This window comes from Nematostella vectensis, chromosome 11, assembly GCF_932526225.1.
Source record: "Nematostella vectensis chromosome 11, jaNemVect1.1, whole genome shotgun sequence".
NCBI classification, from domain to species: domain Eukaryota; kingdom Metazoa; phylum Cnidaria; class Anthozoa; order Actiniaria; family Edwardsiidae; genus Nematostella; species Nematostella vectensis.
Window position 1 is genome coordinate 14,089,670 of NC_064044.1, and position 22,552 is coordinate 14,112,221.

The window sequence follows — 22,552 nt, forward strand, 5'->3', positions numbered from 1 at the left end:
GGAGAGTGTTCTGGTCTCCGAATGGAGGCGTGGGTTGGAATCCGACTTCTGACAGTATTTTTGTATTTTCGTTGGGCGACTTGTTTAAACCACAGGCTATCTTTCATCATGTGCCATTATGATATTTATGATTCCTCAAGTGTCAGGATGGCCGAGCGGTCTAAGGCGCCAGACTCAAGGTTTAATTCCTTCTCATAATACATGGGAGAGTGTTCTGGTCTCCGAATGGAGGCGTTGGTTCGAATCCCACTTCTGACACTATTTTTGTATTTTCTTTGGGCTACCCACACGCTATCTTTTATCATGTTGCATTATGAAATTTATGATTCAGTAAGTGTCAGGATGGCCGAGCGGTCTAAGGCGCCACACTCAAGGTTCAATTCCTTTTCACGATGCATGGGAGAGTGTTCTGGTCTCCGGATGGAGGCGTGGGTTCGAATCCCACTTCTGACACTATTTTTGTATTTTCTTTGTGCTACTCTTTTAACCCACACGCTATCTTTTATCATGTAGCATTATGAGCTTTATTATTACGCAAGTGTCAGGATGGCCGAGTGGTCTTAGGCGCCACACTCAAGGTTCAATTCCTTTTCACGATGCATGGGAGAGTGTTCTGGTCTCCGGATGGAGGCGTGGGTTCGAATCCCACTTCTGACACTATTTTTGTATTTTCTTTGTGCTACTCTTTTAACCCACACGCTATCTTTTATCATGTAGCATTATGAGCTTTATTATTACGCAAGTGTCAGGATGGCCGAGTGGTCTTAGGCGCCATACTCAAGGTTCAATTCCTTCTCATGATGCATGGAAGTGTGTTCTGGACTCCGAATTGAGGCATGGGTTCTAATCTTACTTCTGACACTATTTTTGTATTTCCTTTTGGCTTCTATCTTACTCCAACGCTATCTATCCTTATGTGCCATCACGATCTGTCTGTTTCATCAAGTGTGAGGATGGCGGAGTGGTCTAAGGCGCCAGACTCAAGTCTCAATTCCTTCTCATGATGCATGGAAGTGTGTTCTAGTCTCCGAAAGAAGGCGTTGGTTCGAATCCCACTTCTGACACTAATTTTGTATTTTCTTTTGGCTACTCTTTTACTCAAACGGTATCTCTGATCATGTACCATTATGATCTTTTATGATTAATCAAGTGTCAGGATGGCCGAGCGGTCTAAGGCGCCAGACTCAAGGTTCAATTCCTTCTCATGATGCACGGTAGAGTGTTCTGGTCTCCGAATGGAGGCGTGGGTTCGAATCCCACTTCTGACATTATTTTTGTATTTTCATTGGGCTACTCTTCTAACCCATACGCTATCTTTCATCATGTGCCGTTATGATCTTCATGATTCAGAAAGTGTCAGGATGGCCGAGATGTCTAAGGCGGCACACTCAAGGTACAATTCCTTTTCATGATGCATGGGAGAGTGTTCTGGTCTCCTAATGGAGGCGTGGGTTCTAATCCCACTTCTGACACTATTTTTGTATTTTTATTGAGCTACTCTTTCAACCCATACGCTATCTATCCTTATGTGCCATTACGATCTGTAAGTTTCATCAAGTGTCAGGATGGCCGAGCGGTCTAAGGCGCCAGACTCAAGGTTCAATTCCTTCTCGTCATGAATGGGAGATTGTTCTGGTCTCCGAATAGAGGCGTGGGTTCGAATCCCACTTCTGACACTATTTTTGTATTTTCTTTGTGCTACTCTTTTAACCCACACGCTATCTTTCATCATGTGCCCTTATGATCTTCATGATTCAGAAAGTGTCAGGATGGCGGAGCGGTCTAAGGCGCCAGACTCAAGGTTCAATTCCTTCTCTTCATGAATGGGAGAGTGTTCTGGTTTCCGGATGGAGGCGTATGTTCGAATTCCACTTCTGACACTATTTTTGTATTTTCTTTTGGCTTCTCTTTTACTCCAACGCTATCTATCCTTATGTGCCATCACGATCTGTCTGTTTTATCAAGTGTGAGGATGGCGGAGTGGTCAAAGGCCACAGACTCAAGTCTCAATTTCTTCTCATGATGCATGGTATAGTGTTCTAGTCTCCAAAAGAAGGCGTTGGTTCGAATCCCACTTCTGACACTAATTTTGTATTTTCTTTTGGCTACTCTTTTACTCAAACGGTATCTTTGATCATGTACCATTATGATCTTTATCATTAATCAAGTGTCAGGATGGCCGAGCGGTCTAAGGCGCAAGACTCAAGGTTCAACTCCTTTTCATGATGCATGGGAGAGTGTTCTGGTCTCCTAATGGAGGCGTGGGCTCGAATCCCACTTCTGACACTATTTTTGTATTTTCATTGGGCTACTCTTTAAACCCATACGCTATCTTTCATTATGTGCCCTTATGATCTTTATGATTCAGTAAGTGTTAGGATGGCCGAGCGGTCTAAGGCGCCAGACTCAAGGTTAAATTCCTTCTCATAATACATGGGAGAGTGTTCTGGTCTCCGAATGGAGGCGTGGGTTCGAATCCCACTTCTGACACTATTTTTGTATTTTAATTGGGCTACTCTTCTAACCCATACGCTATCTTTCATCATGTGCCGTTATGATCTTCATGATTCAGAAAGTGTCAGGATGGCCAAGCGGTCTAAGGCGCCAGACTCAAGGTTCAATTCCTTTTTATGATGCATGGGAGAGTGTTCTGGTCTCCGGATGGAGGCGTGGGTTCGAATCCCACTTCTGACACTATTTTTGTATTTTCTTTGTGCTACTCTTTTAACCCACACGCTATCTTTTATCATGTAGCATTATGAGCTTTATTATTACGCAAGTGTCAGGATGGCCGAGTGGTCTTAGGCGCCACACTCAAGGTTCAATTCCTTTTCACGATGCATGGGAGAGTGTTCTGGTCTCCGGATGGAGGCGTGGGTTCGAATCCCACTTCTGACACTATTTTTGTATTTTCTTTGTGCTACTCTTTTAACCCACACGCTATCTTTTATCATGTAGCATTATGAGCTTTATTATTACGCAAGTGTCAGGATGGCCGAGTGGTCTTAGGCGCCAGACTCAAGGTTCAATTCCTTCTCATGATGCATGGAAGTGTGTTCTGGACTCCGAATTGAGGCATGGGTTCTAATCTTACTTCTGACACTATTTTTGTATTTCCTTTATGGCTTCTATCTTACTCCAACGCTATCTATCCTTATGTGCCATCACGATCTGTCTGTTTCATCAAGTGTGAGGATGGCGGAGCGGTCTAAGGCGCCAGACTCAAGTCTCAATTCCTTCTCATGATGCATGGAAGTGTGTTTTAGTCTCCGAAAGAAGGCGTTGGTTCGAATCCCACTTCTGACACTAATTTTGTATTTTCTTTTGGCTACTCTTTTACTCAAACGGTATCTTTGATCATGTACCATTATGATCTTTATGATTAATCAAGTGTCAGGATGGCCGAGCGGTCTAAGGCGCCAGACTCAAGGTTCAATTACTTCTCATGATGCACGGTAGAGTGTTCTGGTCTCCGATTGGAGGCGTGGATTCGAATCCCACTTCTGACACTATTTTTGTATTTTCATTGGGCTACTCTTTCAATCCATACGCTATCTTTCATCATGTGCCCTTATGATCTTTATGATTCAGTAAGTGTCAGGATGGCCGAGCGGTCTAAGGCGCCAGACTCAAGGTTTAATTCCTTCTCATAATACATGGGAGAGTGTTCTGGTCTCCGAATGGAGGCGTGGGTTCGAATCCCACTTCTGACACTATTTTTGTATTTTCATTGGGCTACTCTTCTAACCCATACGCTATCTTTCATCATGTGCCGTTATGATCTTCATGATTCAGAAAGTGTCAGGATGGCCGAGATGTCTAAGGCGGCACACTCAAGGTACAATTCCTTTTCATGATGCATGGGAGAGTGTTCTGGTCTCCGATTGGAGGCGTGGATTCGAATCCCACTTCTGACACTATTTTTGTATTTTCATTGGGCTACTCTTTCAATCCATACGCTATCTTTCATCATGTGCCCTTATGATCTTTATGATTCAGTAAGTGTCAGGATGGCCGAGCGGTCAAAGGCGCCAGACTCAAGGTTTAATTCCTTCTCATAATACATGGGAGAGTGTTCTGGTCTCCGAATGGAGGCGTGGGTTCGAATCCCACTTCTGACACTATTTTTGTATTTTCATTGGGCTACTCTTCTAACCCATACGCTATCTTTCATCATGTGCCGTTATGATCTTCATGATTCAGAAAGTGTCAGGATGGCCGAGATATCTAAGGCGGCACACTCAAGGTACAATTCCTTTTCATGATGCATGGGAGAGTGTTCTGGTCTCCTAATGGAGGCGTGGGGTTCGAATCCCACTTCTGACACTATTTTTGTATTTTCATTGGGCTACTCTTTCAACCCATACGCTATCTATCCTTATGTGCCATTACGATCTGTAAGTTTCATCAAGTGTCAGGATGGCCGAGCGGTCAAAGGCGCCAGACTCAAGGTTTAATTCCTTCTCATAATACATGGGAGAGTGTTCTGGTCTCCGAATGGAGGCGTGGGTTCGAATCCCACTTCTGACACTATTTTTGTATTTTCATTGGGCTACTCTTCTAACCCATACGCTATCTTTCATCATGTGCCGTTATGATCTTCATGATTCAGAAAGTGTCAGGATGGCCGAGATGTCTAAGGCGGCACACTCAAGGTACAATTCCTTTTCATGATGCATGGGAGAGTGTTCTGGTCTCCTAATGGAGGCGTGGGGTTCGAATCCCACTTCTGACACTATTTTTGTATTTTCATTGGGCTACTCTTTCAACCCATACGCTATCTATCCTTATGTGCCATTACGATCTGTAAGTTTCATCAAGTGTCAGGATGGCCGAGCGGTCTAAGGCGCCAGACTCAAGGTTCAATTCCTTCTCGTCATGAATGGGAGATTGTTCTGGTCTCCGAATAGAGGCGTGGGTTCGAATCCCACTTCTGACACTATTTTTGTATTTTCTTTGTGCTACACTTTTAACCCACACGCTATCTTTCATCATGTGCCCTTATGATCTTCATGATTCAGAAAGTGTCAGGATGGCCGAGCGGTCTAAGGCGCCAGACTCAAGGTTCAATTCATTCTAGTCATGAATGGGAGAGTGTTCTGGTTTCCGGATGGAGGCGTGTGTTCGAATTCCACTTCTGACACTATTTTTGTATTTTCTTTTGGCTTCTCTTTTACTCCAACGCTATCTATCCTTATGTGCCATCACGATCTGTCTGTTTTATCAAGTGTGAGGATGGCGGAGTGGTCAAAGGCCACAGACTCAAGTCTCAATTTCTTCTCATGATGCATGGTATAGTGTTCTAGTCTCCAAAAGAAGGCGTTGGTTCGAATCCCACTTCTGACACTAATTTTGTATTTTCTTTTGGCTACTCTTTTACTCAAACGGTATCTTTGATCATGTACCATTATGATCTTTATGATTAATCAAGTGTCAGGATGGCCGAGCGGTCTAAGGCGCCAGACTCAAGGTTCAACTCCTTTTCATGATGCATGGGAGAGTGTTCTGGTCTCCTAATGGAGGCGTGGGCTCGAATCCCACTTCTGACACTATTTTTGTATTTTCATTGGGCTACTCTTTCAATCCATACGCTATCTTTCATCATGTGCCCTTATGATCTTTATGATTCAGTAAGTGTCAGGATGGCCGAGCGGTCTAAGGCGCCAGACTCAAGGTTTAATTCCTTCTCATAATACATGGGAGAGTGTTCTGGTCTCCGAATGGAGGCGTGGGTTCGAATCCCACTTCTGACACTATTTTTGTATTTTAATTGGGCTACTCTTCTAACCCATACGCTATCTTTCATCATGTGCCGTTATGATCTTCATGATTCAGAAAGTGTCAGGATGGCCAAGCGGTCTAAGGCGCCAGACTCAAGGTTCAATTCCTTTTTATGATGCATGGGAGAGTGTTCTCGTCTCCGAATGGAGGCGTGGGTTTGAATCCCACTTCTGACACTATTTTTGAATTTTCATTGGGCTACTCTTTCAACCAATACGCTATCTTTTATCATGTAGCATTATGAGCTTTATTATTACTCAAGTGTCAGGATGGCCGAGCGGTCTAAGGCGCCAGACTCAAGGTTCAATGCCTTCTCGTCATGAATGGAGAGTGTTCTGGTCTCCGAATAGAGGCGTGGGTTCGAATCCCACATCTGACACCATTTTTGGATTTTCTTTGGGCTACTCTTTCAACCCATACGCTATCTTTCATCTTGTGCCCTTATGATCTTCATGATTTAGAAAGTGCCAGGACGGCCGAGCGGTCTAAGGCGCCGGACTCAAGGTGTAATTCCTTCTCGTCATGAATGGGAGAGTGTTCTGGTCTCCGGATGGAGGCGTGGGTTCGAAACCCACTTCTGACACTATTTTTGTATTTTCTTTTGGCTTCTCTTTTATTCCAACGCTATCTATCCTTATGTGCCATCACGATCTGTCTGTTTTATAAAATGTGAGGATGGCGGACTGGTCTAAGGCGCCAGACTCAAGTCTCAATTCCTTCTCATGATGCATGGTATAGTGTTCTAGTCTCCAAAAGAAGGCGTTGATTCGAATCCCACTTCTGACACTAATTTTGTATTTTCTTTTGGCTACTCTTCTACTTATACGGTATCTTTGATCATGTACCATTATGTTCTTTATGATTAATCAAGTGTCCGGATGGCCGAGTTGTCTAAGGCGCCAGACTCAAGGTTACACCTTCTCATGATGCATGGGAGAGTGTTCTGGTCTCCGAATGGAGGCGTGGGTTGGAATCCGACTTCTGACAGTATTTTTGTATTTTCGTTGGGCGACTTGTTTAAACCACAGGCTATCTTTCATCATGTGCCATTATGATATTTATGATTCCTCAAGTGTCAGGATGGCCGAGCGGTCTAAGGCGCCAGACTCAAGGTTTAATTCCTTCTCATAATACATGGGAGAGTGTTCTGGTCTCCGAATGGAGGCGTTGGTTCGAATCCCACTTCTGACACTATTTTTGTATTTTCTTTGGGCTACCCACACGCTATCTTTTATCATGTTGCATTATGAAATTTATGATTCAGTAAGTGTCAGGATGGCCGAGCGGTCTAAGGCGCCACACTCAAGGTTCAATTCCTTTTCACGATGCATGGGAGAGTGTTCTGGTCTCCGGATGGAGGCGTGGGTTCGAATCCCACTTCTGACACTATTTTTGTATTTTCTTTGTGCTACTCTTTTAACCCACACGCTATCTTTTATCATGTAGCATTATGAGCTTTATTATTACGCAAGTGTCAGGATGGCCGAGTGGTCTTAGGCGCCACACTCAAGGTTCAATTCCTTTTCACGATGCATGGGAGAGTGTTCTGGTCTCCGGATGGAGGCGTGGGTTCGAATCCCACTTCTGACACTATTTTTGTATTTTCTTTGTGCTACTCTTTTAACCCACACGCTATCTTTTATCATGTAGCATTATGAGCTTTATTATTACGCAAGTGTCAGGATGGCCGAGTGGTCTTAGGCGCCATACTCAAGGTTCAATTCCTTCTCATGATGCATGGAAGTGTGTTCTGGACTCCGAATTGAGGCATGGGTTCTAATCTTACTTCTGACACTATTTTTGTATTTCCTTTTGGCTTCTATCTTACTCCAACGCTATCTATCCTTATGTGCCATCACGATCTGTCTGTTTCATCAAGTGTGAGGATGGCGGAGTGGTCTAAGGCGCCAGACTCAAGTCTCAATTCCTTCTCATGATGCATGGAAGTGTGTTCTAGTCTCCGAAAGAAGGCGTTGGTTCGAATCCCACTTCTGACACTAATTTTGTATTTTCTTTTGGCTACTCTTTTACTCAAACGGTATCTCTGATCATGTACCATTATGATCTTTTATGATTAATCAAGTGTCAGGATGGCCGAGCGGTCTAAGGCGCCAGACTCAAGGTTCAATTCCTTCTCATGATGCACGGTAGAGTGTTCTGGTCTCCGAATGGAGGCGTGGCTTCGAATCCCACTTCTGACATTATTTTTGTATTTTCATTGGGCTACTCTTCTAACCCATACGCTATCTTTCATCATGTGCCGTTATGATCTTCATGATTCAGAAAGTGTCAGGATGGCCGAGATGTCTAAGGCGGCACACTCAAGGTACAATTCCTTTTCATGATGCATGGGAGAGTGTTCTGGTCTCCTAATGGAGGCGTGGGTTCTAATCCCACTTCTGACACTATTTTTGTATTTTTATTGAGCTACTCTTTCAACCCATACGCTATCTATCCTTATGTGCCATTACGATCTGTAAGTTTCATCAAGTGTCAGGATGGCCGAGCGGTCTAAGGCGCCAGACTCAAGGTTCAATTCCTTCTCGTCATGAATGGGAGATTGTTCTGGTCTCCGAATAGAGGCGTGGGTTCGAATCCCACTTCTGACACTATTTTTGTATTTTCTTTGTGCTACTCTTTTAACCCACACGCTATCTTTCATCATGTGCCCTTATGATCTTCATGATTCAGAAAGTGTCAGGATGGCGGAGCGGTCTAAGGCGCCAGACTCAAGGTTCAATTCCTTCTCTTCATGAATGGGAGAGTGTTCTGGTTTCCGGATGGAGGCGTATGTTCGAATTCCACTTCTGACACTATTTTTGTATTTTCTTTTGGCTTCTCTTTTACTCCAACGCTATCTATCCTTATGTGCCATCACGATCTGTCTGTTTTATCAAGTGTGAGGATGGCGGAGTGGTCAAAGGCCACAGACTCAAGTCTCAATTTCTTCTCATGATGCATGGTATAGTGTTCTAGTCTCCAAAAGAAGGCGTTGGTTCGAATCCCACTTCTGACACTAATTTTGTATTTTCTTTTGGCTACTCTTTTACTCAAACGGTATCTTTGATCATGTACCATTATGATCTTTATCATTAATCAAGTGTCAGGATGGCCGAGCGGTCTAAGGCGCAAGACTCAAGGTTCAACTCCTTTTCATGATGCATGGGAGAGTGTTCTGGTCTCCTAATGGAGGCGTGGGCTCGAATCCCACTTCTGACACTATTTTTGTATTTTCATTGGGCTACTCTTTCAATCCATACGCTATCTTTCATCATGTGCCCTTATGATCTTTATGATTCAGTAAGTGTCAGGATGGCCGAGCGGTCTAAGGCGCCAGACTCAAGGTTTAATTCCTTCTCATAATACATGGGAGAGTGTTCTGGTCTCCGAATGGAGGCGTGGGTTCGAATCCCACTTCTGACACTATTTTTGTATTTTAATTGGGCTACTCTTCTAACCCATACGCTATCTTTCATCATGTGCCGTTATGATCTTCATGATTCAGAAAGTGTCAGGATGGCCAAGCGGTCTAAGGCGCCAGACTCAAGGTTCAATTCCTTTTTATGATGCATGGGAGAGTGTTCTCGTCTCCGAATGGAGGCGTGGGTTTGAATCCCACTTCTGACACTATTTTTGAATTTTCATTGGGCTACTCTTTCAACCAATACGCTATCTTTTATCATGTAGCATTATGAGCTTTATTATTACTCAAGTGTCAGGATGGCCGAGCGGTCTAAGGCGCCAGACTCAAGGTTCAATGCCTTCTCGTCATGAATGGAGAGTGTTCTGGTCTCCGAATAGAGGCGTGGGTTCGAATCCCACATCTGACACCATTTTTGGATTTTCTTTGGGCTACTCTTTCAACCCATACGCTATCTTTCATCTTGTGCCCTTATGATCTTCATGATTTAGAAAGTGCCAGGACGGCCGAGCGGTCTAAGGCGCCGGACTCAAGGTGTAATTCCTTCTCGTCATGAATGGGAGAGTGTTCTGGTCTCCGGATGGAGGCGTGGGTTCGAAACCCACTTCTGACACTATTTTTGTATTTTCTTTTGGCTTCTCTTTTATTCCAACGCTATCTATCCTTATGTGCCATCACGATCTGTCTGTTTTATAAAATGTGAGGATGGCGGACTGGTCTAAGGCGCCAGACTCAAGTCTCAATTCCTTCTCATGATGCATGGTATAGTGTTCTAGTCTCCAAAAGAAGGCGTTGATTCGAATCCCACTTCTGACACTAATTTTGTATTTTCTTTTGGCTACTCTTCTACTTATACGGTATCTTTGATCATGTACCATTATGTTCTTTATGATTAATCAAGTGTCCGGATGGCCGAGTTGTCTAAGGCGCCAGACTCAAGGTTACACCTTCTCATGATGCATGGGAGAGTGTTCTGGTCTCCGAATGGAGGCGTGGGTTGGAATCCGACTTCTGACAGTATTTTTGTATTTTCGTTGGGCGACTTGTTTAAACCACAGGCTATCTTTCATCATGTGCCATTATGATATTTATGATTCCTCAAGTGTCAGGATGGCCGAGCGGTCTAAGGCGCCAGACTCAAGGTTTAATTCCTTCTCATAATACATGGGAGAGTGTTCTGGTCTCCGAATGGAGGCGTTGGTTCGAATCCCACTTCTGACACTATTTTTGTATTTTCTTTGGGCTACCCACACGCTATCTTTTATCATGTTGCATTATGAAATTTATGATTCAGTAAGTGTCAGGATGGCCGAGCGGTCTAAGGCGCCACACTCAAGGTTCAATTCCTTTTCACGATGCATGGGAGAGTGTTCTGGTCTCCGGATGGAGGCGTGGGTTCGAATCCCACTTCTGACACTATTTTTGTATTTTCTTTGTGCTACTCTTTTAACCCACACGCTATCTTTTATCATGTAGCATTATGAGCTTTATTATTACGCAAGTGTCAGGATGGCCGAGTGGTCTTAGGCGCCACACTCAAGGTTCAATTCCTTTTCACGATGCATGGGAGAGTGTTCTGGTCTCCGGATGGAGGCGTGGGTTCGAATCCCACTTCTGACACTATTTTTGTATTTTCTTTGTGCTACTCTTTTAACCCACACGCTATCTTTTATCATGTAGCATTATGAGCTTTATTATTACGCAAGTGTCAGGATGGCCGAGTGGTCTTAGGCGCCATACTCAAGGTTCAATTCCTTCTCATGATGCATGGAAGTGTGTTCTGGACTCCGAATTGAGGCATGGGTTCTAATCTTACTTCTGACACTATTTTTGTATTTCCTTTTGGCTTCTATCTTACTCCAACGCTATCTATCCTTATGTGCCATCACGATCTGTCTGTTTCATCAAGTGTGAGGATGGCGGAGTGGTCTAAGGCGCCAGACTCAAGTCTCAATTCCTTCTCATGATGCATGGAAGTGTGTTCTAGTCTCCGAAAGAAGGCGTTGGTTCGAATCCCACTTCTGACACTAATTTTGTATTTTCTTTTGGCTACTCTTTTACTCAAACGGTATCTCTGATCATGTACCATTATGATCTTTTATGATTAATCAAGTGTCAGGATGGCCGAGCGGTCTAAGGCGCCAGACTCAAGGTTCAATTCCTTCTCATGATGCACGGTAGAGTGTTCTGGTCTCCGAATGGAGGCGTGGGTTCGAATCCCACTTCTGACATTATTTTTGTATTTTCATTGGGCTACTCTTCTAACCCATACGCTATCTTTCATCATGTGCCGTTATGATCTTCATGATTCAGAAAGTGTCAGGATGGCCGAGATGTCTAAGGCGGCACACTCAAGGTACAATTCCTTTTCATGATGCATGGGAGAGTGTTCTGGTCTCCTAATGGAGGCGTGGGTTCTAATCCCACTTCTGACACTATTTTTGTATTTTTATTGAGCTACTCTTTCAACCCATACGCTATCTATCCTTATGTGCCATTACGATCTGTAAGTTTCATCAAGTGTCAGGATGGCCGAGCGGTCTAAGGCGCCAGACTCAAGGTTCAATTCCTTCTCGTCATGAATGGGAGATTGTTCTGGTCTCCGAATAGAGGCGTGGGTTCGAATCCCACTTCTGACACTATTTTTGTATTTTCTTTGTGCTACTCTTTTAACCCACACGCTATCTTTCATCATGTGCCCTTATGATCTTCATGATTCAGAAAGTGTCAGGATGGCGGAGCGGTCTAAGGCGCCAGACTCAAGGTTCAATTCCTTCTCTTCATGAATGGGAGAGTGTTCTGGTTTCCGGATGGAGGCGTATGTTCGAATTCCACTTCTGACACTATTTTTGTATTTTCTTTTGGCTTCTCTTTTACTCCAACGCTATCTATCCTTATGTGCCATCACGATCTGTCTGTTTTATCAAGTGTGAGGATGGCGGAGTGGTCAAAGGCCACAGACTCAAGTCTCAATTTCTTCTCATGATGCATGGTATAGTGTTCTAGTCTCCAAAAGAAGGCGTTGGTTCGAATCCCACTTCTGACACTAATTTTGTATTTTCTTTTGGCTACTCTTTTACTCAAACGGTATCTTTGATCATGTACCATTATGATCTTTATCATTAATCAAGTGTCAGGATGGCCGAGCGGTCTAAGGCGCAAGACTCAAGGTTCAACTCCTTTTCATGATGCATGGGAGAGTGTTCTGGTCTCCTAATGGAGGCGTGGGCTCGAATCCCACTTCTGACACTATTTTTGTATTTTCATTGGGCTACTCTTTAAACCCATACGCTATCTTTCATTATGTGCCCTTATGATCTTTATGATTCAGTAAGTGTTAGGATGGCCGAGCGGTCTAAGGCGCCAGACTCAAGGTTAAATTCCTTCTCATAATACATGGGAGAGTGTTCTGGTCTCCGAATGGAGGCGTGGGTTCGAATCCCACTTCTGACACTATTTTTGTATTTTAATTGGGCTACTCTTCTAACCCATACGCTATCTTTCATCATGTGCCGTTATGATCTTCATGATTCAGAAAGTGTCAGGATGGCCAAGCGGTCTAAGGCGCCAGACTCAAGGTTCAATTCCTTTTTATGATGCATGGGAGAGTGTTCTGGTCTCCGGATGGAGGCGTGGGTTCGAATCCCACTTCTGACACTATTTTTGTATTTTCTTTGTGCTACTCTTTTAACCCACACGCTATCTTTTATCATGTAGCATTATGAGCTTTATTATTACGCAAGTGTCAGGATGGCCGAGTGGTCTTAGGCGCCACACTCAAGGTTCAATTCCTTTTCACGATGCATGGGAGAGTGTTCTGGTCTCCGGATGGAGGCGTGGGTTCGAATCCCACTTCTGACACTATTTTTGTATTTTCTTTGTGCTACTCTTTTAACCCACACGCTATCTTTTATCATGTAGCATTATGAGCTTTATTATTACGCAAGTGTCAGGATGGCCGAGTGGTCTTAGGCGCCAGACTCAAGGTTCAATTCCTTCTCATGATGCATGGAAGTGTGTTCTGGACTCCGAATTGAGGCATGGGTTCTAATCTTACTTCTGACACTATTTTTGTATTTCCTTTATGGCTTCTATCTTACTCCAACGCTATCTATCCTTATGTGCCATCACGATCTGTCTGTTTCATCAAGTGTGAGGATGGCGGAGCGGTCTAAGGCGCCAGACTCAAGTCTCAATTCCTTCTCATGATGCATGGAAGTGTGTTTTAGTCTCCGAAAGAAGGCGTTGGTTCGAATCCCACTTCTGACACTAATTTTGTATTTTCTTTTGGCTACTCTTTTACTCAAACGGTATCTTTGATCATGTACCATTATGATCTTTATGATTAATCAAGTGTCAGGATGGCCGAGCGGTCTAAGGCGCCAGACTCAAGGTTCAATTACTTCTCATGATGCACGGTAGAGTGTTCTGGTCTCCGATTGGAGGCGTGGATTCGAATCCCACTTCTGACACTATTTTTGTATTTTCATTGGGCTACTCTTTCAATCCATACGCTATCTTTCATCATGTGCCCTTATGATCTTTATGATTCAGTAAGTGTCAGGATGGCCGAGCGGTCTAAGGCGCCAGACTCAAGGTTTAATTCCTTCTCATAATACATGGGAGAGTGTTCTGGTCTCCGAATGGAGGCGTGGGTTCGAATCCCACTTCTGACACTATTTTTGTATTTTCATTGGGCTACTCTTCTAACCCATACGCTATCTTTCATCATGTGCCGTTATGATCTTCATGATTCAGAAAGTGTCAGGATGGCCGAGATGTCTAAGGCGGCACACTCAAGGTACAATTCCTTTTCATGATGCATGGGAGAGTGTTCTGGTCTCCGATTGGAGGCGTGGATTCGAATCCCACTTCTGACACTATTTTTGTATTTTCATTGGGCTACTCTTTCAATCCATACGCTATCTTTCATCATGTGCCCTTATGATCTTTATGATTCAGTAAGTGTCAGGATGGCCGAGCGGTCAAAGGCGCCAGACTCAAGGTTTAATTCCTTCTCATAATACATGGGAGAGTGTTCTGGTCTCCGAATGGAGGCGTGGGTTCGAATCCCACTTCTGACACTATTTTTGTATTTTCATTGGGCTACTCTTCTAACCCATACGCTATCTTTCATCATGTGCCGTTATGATCTTCATGATTCAGAAAGTGTCAGGATGGCCGAGATATCTAAGGCGGCACACTCAAGGTACAATTCCTTTTCATGATGCATGGGAGAGTGTTCTGGTCTCCTAATGGAGGCGTGGGGTTCGAATCCCACTTCTGACACTATTTTTGTATTTTCATTGGGCTACTCTTTCAACCCATACGCTATCTATCCTTATGTGCCATTACGATCTGTAAGTTTCATCAAGTGTCAGGATGGCCGAGCGGTCAAAGGCGCCAGACTCAAGGTTTAATTCCTTCTCATAATACATGGGAGAGTGTTCTGGTCTCCGAATGGAGGCGTGGGTTCGAATCCCACTTCTGACACTATTTTTGTATTTTCATTGGGCTACTCTTCTAACCCATACGCTATCTTTCATCATGTGCCGTTATGATCTTCATGATTCAGAAAGTGTCAGGATGGCCGAGATGTCTAAGGCGGCACACTCAAGGTACAATTCCTTTTCATGATGCATGGGAGAGTGTTCTGGTCTCCTAATGGAGGCGTGGGGTTCGAATCCCACTTCTGACACTATTTTTGTATTTTCATTGGGCTACTCTTTCAACCCATACGCTATCTATCCTTATGTGCCATTACGATCTGTAAGTTTCATCAAGTGTCAGGATGGCCGAGCGGTCTAAGGCGCCAGACTCAAGGTTCAATTCCTTCTCGTCATGAATGGGAGATTGTTCTGGTCTCCGAATAGAGGCGTGGGTTCGAATCCCACTTCTGACACTATTTTTGTATTTTCTTTGTGCTACACTTTTAACCCACACGCTATCTTTCATCATGTGCCCTTATGATCTTCATGATTCAGAAAGTGTCAGGATGGCCGAGCGGTCTAAGGCGCCAGACTCAAGGTTCAATTCATTCTAGTCATGAATGGGAGAGTGTTCTGGTTTCCGGATGGAGGCGTGTGTTCGAATTCCACTTCTGACACTATTTTTGTATTTTCTTTTGGCTTCTCTTTTACTCCAACGCTATCTATCCTTATGTGCCATCACGATCTGTCTGTTTTATCAAGTGTGAGGATGGCGGAGTGGTCAAAGGCCACAGACTCAAGTCTCAATTTCTTCTCATGATGCATGGTATAGTGTTCTAGTCTCCAAAAGAAGGCGTTGGTTCGAATCCCACTTCTGACACTAATTTTGTATTTTCTTTTGGCTACTCTTTTACTCAAACGGTATCTTTGATCATGTACCATTATGATCTTTATGATTAATCAAGTGTCAGGATGGCCGAGCGGTCTAAGGCGCCAGACTCAAGGTTCAACTCCTTTTCATGATGCATGGGAGAGTGTTCTGGTCTCCTAATGGAGGCGTGGGCTCGAATCCCACTTCTGACACTATTTTTGTATTTTCATTGGGCTACTCTTTCAATCCATACGCTATCTTTCATCATGTGCCCTTATGATCTTTATGATTCAGTAAGTGTCAGGATGGCCGAGCGGTCTAAGGCGCCAGACTCAAGGTTTAATTCCTTCTCATAATACATGGGAGAGTGTTCTGGTCTCCGAATGGAGGCGTGGGTTCGAATCCCACTTCTGACACTATTTTTGTATTTTAATTGGGCTACTCTTCTAACCCATACGCTATCTTTCATCATGTGCCGTTATGATCTTCATGATTCAGAAAGTGTCAGGATGGCCAAGCGGTCTAAGGCGCCAGACTCAAGGTTCAATTCCTTTTTATGATGCATGGGAGAGTGTTCTCGTCTCCGAATGGAGGCGTGGGTTTGAATCCCACTTCTGACACTATTTTTGAATTTTCATTGGGCTACTCTTTCAACCAATACGCTATCTTTTATCATGTAGCATTATGAGCTTTATTATTACTCAAGTGTCAGGATGGCCGAGCGGTCTAAGGCGCCAGACTCAAGGTTCAATGCCTTCTCGTCATGAATGGAGAGTGTTCTGGTCTCCGAATAGAGGCGTGGGTTCGAATCCCACATCTGACACCATTTTTGGATTTTCTTTGGGCTACTCTTTCAACCCATACGCTATCTTTCATCTTGTGCCCTTATGATCTTCATGATTTAGAAAGTGCCAGGACGGCCGAGCGGTCTAAGGCGCCGGACTCAAGGTGTAATTCCTTCTCGTCATGAATGGGAGAGTGTTCTGGTCTCCGGATGGAGGCGTGGGTTCGAAACCCACTTCTGACACTATTTTTGTATTTTCTTTTGGCTTCTCTTTTATTCCAACGCTATCTATCCTTATGTGCCATCACGATCTGTCTGTTTTATAAAATGTGAGGATGGCGGACTGGTCTAAGGCGCCAGACTCAAGTCTCAATTCCTTCTCATGATGCATGGTATAGTGTTCTAGTCTCCAAAAGAAGGCGTTGATTCGAATCCCACTTCTGACACTAATTTTGTATTTTCTTTTGGCTACTCTTCTACTTATACGGTATCTTTGATCATGTACCATTATGTTCTTTATGATTAATCAAGTGTCCGGATGGCCGAGTTGTCTAAGGCGCCAGACTCAAGGTTACACCTTCTCATGATGCATGGGAGAGTGTTCTGGTCTCCGAATGGAGGCGTGGGTTGGAATCCGACTTCTGACAGTATTTTTGTATTTTCGTTGGGCGACTTGTTTAAACCACAGGCTATCTTTCATCATGTGCCATTATGATATTTATGATTCCTCAAGTGTCAGGATGGCCGAGCGGTCTAAGGCGCCAGACTCAAGGTTTAATTCCTTCTCATAATACATGGGAGAGTGTTCTGGTCTCCGAATGGAGGCGTTGGTTCGAATCCCACTTCTGACACTATTTTTGTATTTTCTTTGGGCTACCCACACGCTATCTTTTATCATGTTGCATTATGAAATTTATGATTCAGTAAGTGTCAGGATGGCCGAGCGGTCTAAGGCGCCACACTCAAGGTTCAATTCCTTTTCACGATGCATGGGAGAGTGTTCTGGTCTCCGGATGGAGGCGTGGGTTCGAATCCCACTTCTGACACTATTTTTGTATTTTCTTTGTGCTACTCTTTTAACCCACACGCTATCTTTTATCATGTAGCATTATGAGCTTTATTATTACGCAAGTGTCAGGATGGCCGAGTGGTCTTAGGCGCCACACTCAAGGTTCAATTCCTTTTCACGATGCATGGGAGAGTGTTCTGGTCTCCGGATGGAGGCGTGGGTTCGAATCCCACTTCTGACACTATTTTTGTATTTTCTTTGTGCTACTCTTTTAACCCACACGCTATCTTTTATCATGTAGCATTATGAGCTTTATTATTACGCAAGTGTCAGGATGGCCGAGTGGTCTTAGGCGCCATACTCAAGGTTCAATTCCTTCTCATGATGCATGGAAGTGTGTTCTGGACTCCGAATTGAGGCATGGGTTCTAATCTTACTTCTGACACTATTTTTGTATTTCCTTTTGGCTTCTATCTTACTCCAACGCTATCTATCCTTATGTGCCATCACGATCTGTCTGTTTCATCAAGTGTGAGGATGGCGGAGTGGTCTAAGGCGCCAGACTCAAGTCTCAATTCCTTCTCATGATGCATGGAAGTGTGTTCTAGTCTCCGAAAGAAGGCGTTGGTTCGAATCCCACTTCTGACACTAATTTTGTATTTTCTTTTGGCTACTCTTTTACTCAAACGGTATCTCTGATCATGTACCATTATGATCTTTTATGATTAATCAAGTGTCAGGATGGCCGAGCGGTCTAAGGCGCCAGACTCAAGGTTCAATTCCTTCTCATGATGCACGGTAGAGTGTTCTGGTCTCCGAATGGAGGCGTGGCTTCGAATCCCACTTCTGACATTATTTTTGTATTTTCATTGGGCTACTCTTCTAACCCATACGCTATCTTTCATCATGTGCCGTTATGATCTTCATGATTCAGAAAGTGTCAGGATGGCCGAGATGTCTAAGGCGGCACACTCAAGGTACAATTCCTTTTCATGATGCATGGGAGAGTGTTCTGGTCTCCTAATGGAGGCGTGGGTTCTAATCCCACTTCTGACACTATTTTTGTATTTTTATTGAGCTACTCTTTCAACCCATACGCTATCTATCCTTATGTGCCATTACGATCTGTAAGTTTCATCAAGTGTCAGGATGGCCGAGCGGTCTAAGGCGCCAGACTCAAGGTTCAATTCCTTCTCGTCATGAATGGGAGATTGTTCTGGTCTCCGAATAGAGGCGTGGGTTCGAATCCCACTTCTGACACTATTTTTGTATTTTCTTTGTGCTACTCTTTTAACCCACACGCTATCTTTCATCATGTGCCCTTATGATCTTCATGATTCAGAAAGTGTCAGGATGGCGGAGCGGTCTAAGGCGCCAGACTCAAGGTTCAATTCCTTCTCTTCATGAATGGGAGAGTGTTCTGGTTTCCGGATGGAGGCGTATGTTCGAATTCCACTTCTGACACTATTTTTGTATTTTCTTTTGGCTTCTCTTTTACTCCAACGCTATCTATCCTTATGTGCCATCACGATCTGTCTGTTTTATCAAGTGTGAGGATGGCGGAGTGGTCAAAGGCCACAGACTCAAGTCTCAATTTCTTCTCATGATGCATGGTATAGTGTTCTAGTCTCCAAAAGAAGGCGTTGGTTCGAATCCCACTTCTGACACTAATTTTGTATTTTCTTTTGGCTACTCTTTTACTCAAACGGTATCTTTGATCATGTACCATTATGATCTTTATCATTAATCAAGTGTCAGGATGGCCGAGCGGTCTAAGGCGCAAGACTCAAGGTTCAACTCCTTTTCATGATGCATGGGAGAGTGTTCTGGTCTCCTAATGGAGGCGTGGGCTCGAATCCCACTTCTGACACTATTTTTGTATTTTCATTGGGCTACTCTTTAAACCCATACGCTATCTTTCATTATGTGCCCTTATGATCTTTATGATTCAGTAAGTGTTAGGATGGCCGAGCGGTCTAAGGCGCCAGACTCAAGGTTTAATTCCTTCTCATAATACATGGGAGAGTGTTCTGGTCTCCGAATGGAGGCGTGGGTTCGAATCCCACTTCTGACACTATTTTTGTATTTTAATTGGGCTACTCTTCTAACCCATACGCTATCTTTCATCATGTGCCGTTATGATCTTCATGATTCAGAAAGTGTCAGGATGGCCAAGCGGTCTAAGGCGCCAGACTCAAGGTTCAATTCCTTTTTATGATGCATGGGAGAGTGTTCTGGTCTCCGAATGGAGGCGTGGGTTTGAATCCCACTTCTGACACTATTTTTGTATTTTCATTGGGCTACTCTTTCAACCAATACGCTATCTTTTATCATGTAGAATTATGAGCTTTATTATTACTCAAGTGTCAGGATGGCCGAGCGGTCTATGGCGCCAGACTCAAGGTTCAATGCCTTCTCGTCATGAATGGGAGAGTGTTCTGGTCTCCGAATAGAGGCGTGGGTTCGAATCCCACATCTGACACTATTTTTGGATTTTCTTTGGGCTACTCTTTCAACCCATACGCTATCTTTCATCTTGTGCCCTTATGATCTTCATGATTTAGAAAGTTTCAGGACGGCCGAGCGGTCTAAGGCGCCGGACTCAAGGTGTAATTCCTTCTCGTCATGAATGGGAGAGTGTTCTGGTCTCCGGATGGAGGCGTGGGTTCGAAACCCACTTCTGACACTATTTTTGTATTTTCTTTTGGCTTCTCTTTTACTCCAACGCTATCTATCCTTATGTGCCATCACAATCTGTCTGTTTTATAAAGTGTGAGGATGGCGGACTGGTCTAAGGCGCCAGACTCAAGTCTCAATTCCTTCTCATGATGCATGGTATAGTGTTCTAGTCTCCAAAAGAAGGCGTTGATTCAAATCCCACTTCTGACACTAATTTTGTATTTTCTTTTGGCTACTCTTTTACTTATACGGTATCTTTGATCATGTACCATTATGTTCTTTATGATTAATCAAGTGTCCGGATGGCCGAGTTGTCTAAGGCGCCAGACTCAAGGTTCAACTCCTTCTCATGATGCATGGGAGAGTGTTCTGGTCTCCGAATGGAGGCGTGGGTTGGAATCCGACTTCTGACAGTATTTTTGTATTTTCGTTGGGCTACTCGTTTAAACCACAGGCTATCTTTCATCATGTGCCATTATGATATTTATGATTCCTCAAGTGTCAGGATGGCCGAGCGGTCTAAGCCGCCCGACTCAAGGTTTAATTCCTTCTCATAATACATGGGAGAGTGTTCGGGTCTCCGAATGAAGGCGTGGGTTCGAATCCCACTTCCGACACTATTTTTGTATTTTCATTGGGCTACTCTTCTAACCCATACGCTATCTTTCATCATGTGCCGTTATGATCTTCATGATTCAGAAAGTGTCAGGATGGCCGAGCGGTCTAAGGCGCCAGACTCAAGGTTCAATGCCTTCTCGTCATGAATGGGAGAGTGTTCAGGTCTCCGAATAGAGGCGTGGGTTCTAATCCCACATCTGACACAATTTTTGGATTTTCTTTGGGCTACTCTTTCAACCCATACGCTATCTTTCATCTTGTGCCCTTATGATCTTCATGATTGAGAAAGTGTCAGGATGGCCGAGCGGTCTAAGGCGCCAGACTCAAGGTTCAATTCCTGCTCGTCATGAATGGGAGAGTGTTCGGGTCTCCGGATGGAGGCGTGGGTTGGAATCCCACTTCTGACACTATTTTTGTATTTTCTTTTGGCTTCTCTTTTACTCCAACGCTATCTTTTATCATGTAGCATTATGAGCTTTATTATTACTCAAGTGTCAGGATGGCCGAGTGGTCTTAGGCGCCAGACTCAAGGTTCAATTCCTTCTCATGATGCATTGGAGAGTGTTCTGGTCTCCGAATTGAGGCATGGGTTCTAATCGTACTTCTGACAATTTTTGTATTTTCTTTTGGCTTCTATCTTACTCCAACGCTATCTATCCTTATGTGCCATCACGATCTGTCTGTTTTATCAAGTGTGTGGATGGCGGAGTGGTCTAAGACGCCAGACACAAGTCTCAATTCCTTCTCATGACGCATGGAAGTGTGTTCTAGTCTCCGAAAGAAAGCGTTGGTTTGAATCCCTTTTCTGACACTAATTTTGTATTTATTTTTGGCTACTCTTTTACTCAAACGGTATCTTTGATCATGTACCATTATGATCTTTATGATTAATCAAGTGTCAGGATGGCCGAGCGGTCTAAGGCGCCAGACTCAAGGTTCAACTCCTTTTCATGATACATGGGAGAGTGTTCTGGTCTCCTAATGGAGGCGTGGGTTCGAATCCCACTTCTGACACTATTTTTGTATTTTCATTCGGCTACTCTTTCAACCCATACGCTATCTTTCATCATGTGCCCTTATGATCTTTATGATTCAGTAAGTGTCAGGATGGCCGAGCGGTCTAAGGCGCCAGACTCAAGGTTTAATTCCTTCTCATAATACATGGGAGAGTGTTCTGGTCTCCGAATGGAGGCGTGGGTTCGAATCCCACTTCTGACACTATTTTTGTATTTTCATTGGGCTACTCTTCTAACACATACGCTATCTTTCATCATGTGCCGTTATGATCTTCATGATTCAGAATGTGTCAGGATGGCCAAGCGGTCTAAGGCGCCAGAATCAAGGTTCATTTCCTTTTTATGATGCATGGGAGATTGTTCTGGTCTCCGAATGGAGGCGTGGGTTTGAATCCCACTTCTGACACTATTTTTGGATTTTCATTGGGCTACTCTTTCAACCAATACGCTATCTTTTATCATGTAGCATTATGAGCTTTATTATTACTCAAGTGTCAGGATGGCTGAGCGGTCTAAGGCGCCAGACTCAAGGTTCAATGCCTTCTCGTCATGAATGGGAGAGTGTTCTGGTCTCCGAATGGAGGCGTGGGTTCGAATCCCACATCTGACACTATTTTTTTATTTTCTTTGGGCTACTCTTTCAACCCATACGCTATCTTTCATCTTGTGCCCTTATGATCTTCATGATTGAGAAAGTGTCAGGATGGCCGAGCGGTCTAAGGCGCCAGACTCAAGGTTCAATTCCTTCTCGTCATGAATGGGAGAGTGTTCTGGTCTCCGGATGGAGGCGTGGGTTCGAATCCCACTTCGGACACTATTTTTGTATTTTCTTTTGGCTACTCTTTTACTCAAACGCTATTTATCCTTATGTGCCATCACGATCTGTCTGTTTAATCAAGTGTGAGGATAGCGGAGTGGTCTAAAGGGCCAGACTCAAGGCTCAA

At 43.9% G+C, this 22,552-nt stretch overlaps 51 non-coding genes across 51 annotated transcripts; all 51 read left to right on the forward strand.

Annotated features, from left to right (window-relative positions):
- The first annotated feature begins 141 nt into the window (after positions 1 to 141).
- On the forward strand, positions 142 to 258 carry Trnal-caa. Its single transcript has 2 exons — positions 142 to 179; positions 213 to 258. It is a non-coding gene; the product is annotated as a tRNA-Leu (tRNA).
- Positions 259 to 336: 78 nt separating this feature from the next.
- On the forward strand, positions 337 to 453 carry Trnal-caa. Its single transcript has 2 exons — positions 337 to 374; positions 408 to 453. It is a non-coding gene; the product is annotated as a tRNA-Leu (tRNA).
- An 87-nt stretch (positions 454 to 540) lies between these two features.
- Trnal-caa lies at positions 541 to 657 on the forward strand. Its single transcript has 2 exons — positions 541 to 578; positions 612 to 657. It is a non-coding gene; the product is annotated as a tRNA-Leu (tRNA).
- Positions 658 to 1,151: 494 nt separating this feature from the next.
- On the forward strand, positions 1,152 to 1,268 carry Trnal-caa. The gene is made up of 2 exons: positions 1,152 to 1,189; positions 1,223 to 1,268. It is a non-coding gene; the product is annotated as a tRNA-Leu (tRNA).
- Positions 1,269 to 1,559: 291 nt separating this feature from the next.
- Positions 1,560 to 1,676, forward strand: Trnal-caa. Its single transcript has 2 exons — positions 1,560 to 1,597; positions 1,631 to 1,676. It is a non-coding gene; the product is annotated as a tRNA-Leu (tRNA).
- Positions 1,677 to 2,373: 697 nt separating this feature from the next.
- Trnal-caa lies at positions 2,374 to 2,490 on the forward strand. The gene is made up of 2 exons: positions 2,374 to 2,411; positions 2,445 to 2,490. It is a non-coding gene; the product is annotated as a tRNA-Leu (tRNA).
- Positions 2,491 to 2,577: 87 nt separating this feature from the next.
- Trnal-caa lies at positions 2,578 to 2,694 on the forward strand. Its single transcript has 2 exons — positions 2,578 to 2,615; positions 2,649 to 2,694. It is a non-coding gene; the product is annotated as a tRNA-Leu (tRNA).
- An 87-nt stretch (positions 2,695 to 2,781) lies between these two features.
- On the forward strand, positions 2,782 to 2,898 carry Trnal-caa. The gene is made up of 2 exons: positions 2,782 to 2,819; positions 2,853 to 2,898. It is a non-coding gene; the product is annotated as a tRNA-Leu (tRNA).
- Positions 2,899 to 3,392: 494 nt separating this feature from the next.
- Trnal-caa lies at positions 3,393 to 3,509 on the forward strand. The gene is made up of 2 exons: positions 3,393 to 3,430; positions 3,464 to 3,509. It is a non-coding gene; the product is annotated as a tRNA-Leu (tRNA).
- An 87-nt stretch (positions 3,510 to 3,596) lies between these two features.
- Trnal-caa lies at positions 3,597 to 3,713 on the forward strand. Its single transcript has 2 exons — positions 3,597 to 3,634; positions 3,668 to 3,713. It is a non-coding gene; the product is annotated as a tRNA-Leu (tRNA).
- Positions 3,714 to 4,004: 291 nt separating this feature from the next.
- Trnal-caa lies at positions 4,005 to 4,121 on the forward strand. The gene is made up of 2 exons: positions 4,005 to 4,042; positions 4,076 to 4,121. It is a non-coding gene; the product is annotated as a tRNA-Leu (tRNA).
- Positions 4,122 to 4,413: 292 nt separating this feature from the next.
- Positions 4,414 to 4,530, forward strand: Trnal-caa. Its single transcript has 2 exons — positions 4,414 to 4,451; positions 4,485 to 4,530. It is a non-coding gene; the product is annotated as a tRNA-Leu (tRNA).
- Positions 4,531 to 4,822: 292 nt separating this feature from the next.
- Trnal-caa lies at positions 4,823 to 4,939 on the forward strand. Its single transcript has 2 exons — positions 4,823 to 4,860; positions 4,894 to 4,939. It is a non-coding gene; the product is annotated as a tRNA-Leu (tRNA).
- Positions 4,940 to 5,432: 493 nt separating this feature from the next.
- Positions 5,433 to 5,549, forward strand: Trnal-caa. Its single transcript has 2 exons — positions 5,433 to 5,470; positions 5,504 to 5,549. It is a non-coding gene; the product is annotated as a tRNA-Leu (tRNA).
- Positions 5,550 to 5,636: 87 nt separating this feature from the next.
- Positions 5,637 to 5,753, forward strand: Trnal-caa. The gene is made up of 2 exons: positions 5,637 to 5,674; positions 5,708 to 5,753. It is a non-coding gene; the product is annotated as a tRNA-Leu (tRNA).
- Positions 5,754 to 6,044: 291 nt separating this feature from the next.
- Trnal-caa lies at positions 6,045 to 6,160 on the forward strand. The gene is made up of 2 exons: positions 6,045 to 6,082; positions 6,115 to 6,160. It is a non-coding gene; the product is annotated as a tRNA-Leu (tRNA).
- Positions 6,161 to 6,855: 695 nt separating this feature from the next.
- On the forward strand, positions 6,856 to 6,972 carry Trnal-caa. The gene is made up of 2 exons: positions 6,856 to 6,893; positions 6,927 to 6,972. It is a non-coding gene; the product is annotated as a tRNA-Leu (tRNA).
- Positions 6,973 to 7,050: 78 nt separating this feature from the next.
- On the forward strand, positions 7,051 to 7,167 carry Trnal-caa. The gene is made up of 2 exons: positions 7,051 to 7,088; positions 7,122 to 7,167. It is a non-coding gene; the product is annotated as a tRNA-Leu (tRNA).
- An 87-nt stretch (positions 7,168 to 7,254) lies between these two features.
- On the forward strand, positions 7,255 to 7,371 carry Trnal-caa. The gene is made up of 2 exons: positions 7,255 to 7,292; positions 7,326 to 7,371. It is a non-coding gene; the product is annotated as a tRNA-Leu (tRNA).
- Positions 7,372 to 7,865: 494 nt separating this feature from the next.
- On the forward strand, positions 7,866 to 7,982 carry Trnal-caa. Its single transcript has 2 exons — positions 7,866 to 7,903; positions 7,937 to 7,982. It is a non-coding gene; the product is annotated as a tRNA-Leu (tRNA).
- Positions 7,983 to 8,273: 291 nt separating this feature from the next.
- Positions 8,274 to 8,390, forward strand: Trnal-caa. Its single transcript has 2 exons — positions 8,274 to 8,311; positions 8,345 to 8,390. It is a non-coding gene; the product is annotated as a tRNA-Leu (tRNA).
- Positions 8,391 to 9,087: 697 nt separating this feature from the next.
- Positions 9,088 to 9,204, forward strand: Trnal-caa. Its single transcript has 2 exons — positions 9,088 to 9,125; positions 9,159 to 9,204. It is a non-coding gene; the product is annotated as a tRNA-Leu (tRNA).
- A 291-nt stretch (positions 9,205 to 9,495) lies between these two features.
- Positions 9,496 to 9,611, forward strand: Trnal-caa. The gene is made up of 2 exons: positions 9,496 to 9,533; positions 9,566 to 9,611. It is a non-coding gene; the product is annotated as a tRNA-Leu (tRNA).
- Positions 9,612 to 10,306: 695 nt separating this feature from the next.
- Positions 10,307 to 10,423, forward strand: Trnal-caa. The gene is made up of 2 exons: positions 10,307 to 10,344; positions 10,378 to 10,423. It is a non-coding gene; the product is annotated as a tRNA-Leu (tRNA).
- Positions 10,424 to 10,501: 78 nt separating this feature from the next.
- Positions 10,502 to 10,618, forward strand: Trnal-caa. Its single transcript has 2 exons — positions 10,502 to 10,539; positions 10,573 to 10,618. It is a non-coding gene; the product is annotated as a tRNA-Leu (tRNA).
- Positions 10,619 to 10,705: 87 nt separating this feature from the next.
- Trnal-caa lies at positions 10,706 to 10,822 on the forward strand. Its single transcript has 2 exons — positions 10,706 to 10,743; positions 10,777 to 10,822. It is a non-coding gene; the product is annotated as a tRNA-Leu (tRNA).
- A 494-nt stretch (positions 10,823 to 11,316) lies between these two features.
- On the forward strand, positions 11,317 to 11,433 carry Trnal-caa. The gene is made up of 2 exons: positions 11,317 to 11,354; positions 11,388 to 11,433. It is a non-coding gene; the product is annotated as a tRNA-Leu (tRNA).
- Positions 11,434 to 11,724: 291 nt separating this feature from the next.
- On the forward strand, positions 11,725 to 11,841 carry Trnal-caa. The gene is made up of 2 exons: positions 11,725 to 11,762; positions 11,796 to 11,841. It is a non-coding gene; the product is annotated as a tRNA-Leu (tRNA).
- Positions 11,842 to 12,538: 697 nt separating this feature from the next.
- On the forward strand, positions 12,539 to 12,655 carry Trnal-caa. Its single transcript has 2 exons — positions 12,539 to 12,576; positions 12,610 to 12,655. It is a non-coding gene; the product is annotated as a tRNA-Leu (tRNA).
- An 87-nt stretch (positions 12,656 to 12,742) lies between these two features.
- Positions 12,743 to 12,859, forward strand: Trnal-caa. Its single transcript has 2 exons — positions 12,743 to 12,780; positions 12,814 to 12,859. It is a non-coding gene; the product is annotated as a tRNA-Leu (tRNA).
- Positions 12,860 to 12,946: 87 nt separating this feature from the next.
- Positions 12,947 to 13,063, forward strand: Trnal-caa. The gene is made up of 2 exons: positions 12,947 to 12,984; positions 13,018 to 13,063. It is a non-coding gene; the product is annotated as a tRNA-Leu (tRNA).
- A 494-nt stretch (positions 13,064 to 13,557) lies between these two features.
- Positions 13,558 to 13,674, forward strand: Trnal-caa. Its single transcript has 2 exons — positions 13,558 to 13,595; positions 13,629 to 13,674. It is a non-coding gene; the product is annotated as a tRNA-Leu (tRNA).
- Positions 13,675 to 13,761: 87 nt separating this feature from the next.
- On the forward strand, positions 13,762 to 13,878 carry Trnal-caa. Its single transcript has 2 exons — positions 13,762 to 13,799; positions 13,833 to 13,878. It is a non-coding gene; the product is annotated as a tRNA-Leu (tRNA).
- Positions 13,879 to 14,169: 291 nt separating this feature from the next.
- On the forward strand, positions 14,170 to 14,286 carry Trnal-caa. The gene is made up of 2 exons: positions 14,170 to 14,207; positions 14,241 to 14,286. It is a non-coding gene; the product is annotated as a tRNA-Leu (tRNA).
- A 292-nt stretch (positions 14,287 to 14,578) lies between these two features.
- Trnal-caa lies at positions 14,579 to 14,695 on the forward strand. The gene is made up of 2 exons: positions 14,579 to 14,616; positions 14,650 to 14,695. It is a non-coding gene; the product is annotated as a tRNA-Leu (tRNA).
- Positions 14,696 to 14,987: 292 nt separating this feature from the next.
- Positions 14,988 to 15,104, forward strand: Trnal-caa. Its single transcript has 2 exons — positions 14,988 to 15,025; positions 15,059 to 15,104. It is a non-coding gene; the product is annotated as a tRNA-Leu (tRNA).
- A 493-nt stretch (positions 15,105 to 15,597) lies between these two features.
- Positions 15,598 to 15,714, forward strand: Trnal-caa. Its single transcript has 2 exons — positions 15,598 to 15,635; positions 15,669 to 15,714. It is a non-coding gene; the product is annotated as a tRNA-Leu (tRNA).
- An 87-nt stretch (positions 15,715 to 15,801) lies between these two features.
- Trnal-caa lies at positions 15,802 to 15,918 on the forward strand. The gene is made up of 2 exons: positions 15,802 to 15,839; positions 15,873 to 15,918. It is a non-coding gene; the product is annotated as a tRNA-Leu (tRNA).
- Positions 15,919 to 16,209: 291 nt separating this feature from the next.
- Positions 16,210 to 16,325, forward strand: Trnal-caa. The gene is made up of 2 exons: positions 16,210 to 16,247; positions 16,280 to 16,325. It is a non-coding gene; the product is annotated as a tRNA-Leu (tRNA).
- Positions 16,326 to 17,020: 695 nt separating this feature from the next.
- Positions 17,021 to 17,137, forward strand: Trnal-caa. Its single transcript has 2 exons — positions 17,021 to 17,058; positions 17,092 to 17,137. It is a non-coding gene; the product is annotated as a tRNA-Leu (tRNA).
- A 78-nt stretch (positions 17,138 to 17,215) lies between these two features.
- On the forward strand, positions 17,216 to 17,332 carry Trnal-caa. Its single transcript has 2 exons — positions 17,216 to 17,253; positions 17,287 to 17,332. It is a non-coding gene; the product is annotated as a tRNA-Leu (tRNA).
- An 87-nt stretch (positions 17,333 to 17,419) lies between these two features.
- Positions 17,420 to 17,536, forward strand: Trnal-caa. The gene is made up of 2 exons: positions 17,420 to 17,457; positions 17,491 to 17,536. It is a non-coding gene; the product is annotated as a tRNA-Leu (tRNA).
- Positions 17,537 to 18,030: 494 nt separating this feature from the next.
- On the forward strand, positions 18,031 to 18,147 carry Trnal-caa. The gene is made up of 2 exons: positions 18,031 to 18,068; positions 18,102 to 18,147. It is a non-coding gene; the product is annotated as a tRNA-Leu (tRNA).
- Positions 18,148 to 18,438: 291 nt separating this feature from the next.
- On the forward strand, positions 18,439 to 18,555 carry Trnal-caa. Its single transcript has 2 exons — positions 18,439 to 18,476; positions 18,510 to 18,555. It is a non-coding gene; the product is annotated as a tRNA-Leu (tRNA).
- Positions 18,556 to 19,252: 697 nt separating this feature from the next.
- On the forward strand, positions 19,253 to 19,369 carry Trnal-caa. Its single transcript has 2 exons — positions 19,253 to 19,290; positions 19,324 to 19,369. It is a non-coding gene; the product is annotated as a tRNA-Leu (tRNA).
- An 87-nt stretch (positions 19,370 to 19,456) lies between these two features.
- Positions 19,457 to 19,573, forward strand: Trnal-caa. The gene is made up of 2 exons: positions 19,457 to 19,494; positions 19,528 to 19,573. It is a non-coding gene; the product is annotated as a tRNA-Leu (tRNA).
- Positions 19,574 to 20,474: 901 nt separating this feature from the next.
- Trnal-caa lies at positions 20,475 to 20,591 on the forward strand. Its single transcript has 2 exons — positions 20,475 to 20,512; positions 20,546 to 20,591. It is a non-coding gene; the product is annotated as a tRNA-Leu (tRNA).
- An 898-nt stretch (positions 20,592 to 21,489) lies between these two features.
- Trnal-caa lies at positions 21,490 to 21,606 on the forward strand. The gene is made up of 2 exons: positions 21,490 to 21,527; positions 21,561 to 21,606. It is a non-coding gene; the product is annotated as a tRNA-Leu (tRNA).
- Positions 21,607 to 21,693: 87 nt separating this feature from the next.
- Trnal-caa lies at positions 21,694 to 21,810 on the forward strand. The gene is made up of 2 exons: positions 21,694 to 21,731; positions 21,765 to 21,810. It is a non-coding gene; the product is annotated as a tRNA-Leu (tRNA).
- A 291-nt stretch (positions 21,811 to 22,101) lies between these two features.
- On the forward strand, positions 22,102 to 22,218 carry Trnal-caa. Its single transcript has 2 exons — positions 22,102 to 22,139; positions 22,173 to 22,218. It is a non-coding gene; the product is annotated as a tRNA-Leu (tRNA).
- An 87-nt stretch (positions 22,219 to 22,305) lies between these two features.
- Trnal-caa lies at positions 22,306 to 22,422 on the forward strand. Its single transcript has 2 exons — positions 22,306 to 22,343; positions 22,377 to 22,422. It is a non-coding gene; the product is annotated as a tRNA-Leu (tRNA).
- Positions 22,423 to 22,552: the final 130 nt, after the last annotated feature.